Genomic DNA, 1,102 nt, shown 5'->3' on the forward strand with positions numbered 1-1,102 from the left:
TGATAAAATATCTACAGTGCATTAGCTATAAACTCAGCCAGCCAACACATGATAAAACATCTACAGTGCCGGGAGAAAGTATTTGCCCCTTTTCTGATTTTCTCTATTTTTGCATATTCTTTATACTGAATTTGGTCAGATCTTCAACCAAAACAGAATATTAGACACTACCACCAACATGCTTGACTATTCCTATGAGGTTCTTACTGTGGAATGCAGTGTTTGGTTTTCACCAGACATAATGCGACCCATCTCGTCCAAAATTTTGACTAACGTTTGCCAAAAAGAACCTGGAAGCACCAGGATGACTCTTGTTCTATAGACAGATGAGTCAAAAGTATGGCATTTGGACAACATGGGTCCCATTATGCCTGCCGAAAACCAAAAGCTGCATTCCACAGTAAGAACCTCATACCAACGGTCAAGCATGGTGGTGGTAGTGTGATGGTTTGTGGATGCTTTGCTGCCTCAGGACCTGGATGACTTGCCTTAATAGGAGGAACCATAAATTCTGCTTTGTATCAGAGAATTCTAGAGGAGAATGTCAGGCCATCCGTCTGTGAGCTGAAGCTGAAGCGCATCTGGATCATGCAGAAAGACAATGACCCAAAACACACAATCAAGTCTACATGAAAATTGCTTAAAAAGCAACAAATTTGAAGTTTTGGAATGGCCTAGTCAAAGTCCAGACCTAATCCCAATTGAGATGTTGTGGCAGGACTTGAACAAAGCAGTTCATGCTTGAAAACCCACAAATGTTACTGAGTTAAATCAGTTCTGCATGGAAGAGTGGGCCAACATTGTGAGAGACTGATCAACAACTACAGGAAGTGTTTGGTTGGAGCCACTGCAGCTAAAAGTGGCACAACCAGTTATTGAGTTTAAGGGGGCAATTACTTTTTCACACAGGGGCACTGGGTGTTGCATAACTTTGTTTATGAAATCAATTAAATAAGTATGTCACTGTTGTGTTATTTGTTCACTCAGGTTCCCTTTATCTAATATTAGGTTTTGGTTTAAGAACAATCCGTATCAACAAATATGCAAAAGTAGAGACAATCAGAAAGGGAGCAAATACGTTGTCACAGCCCTGTACACAACC

This window comes from Oncorhynchus keta, chromosome 12 (assembly GCF_023373465.1).
Source record: "Oncorhynchus keta strain PuntledgeMale-10-30-2019 chromosome 12, Oket_V2, whole genome shotgun sequence".
In the NCBI taxonomy this organism is placed as follows: domain Eukaryota; kingdom Metazoa; phylum Chordata; class Actinopteri; order Salmoniformes; family Salmonidae; genus Oncorhynchus; species Oncorhynchus keta.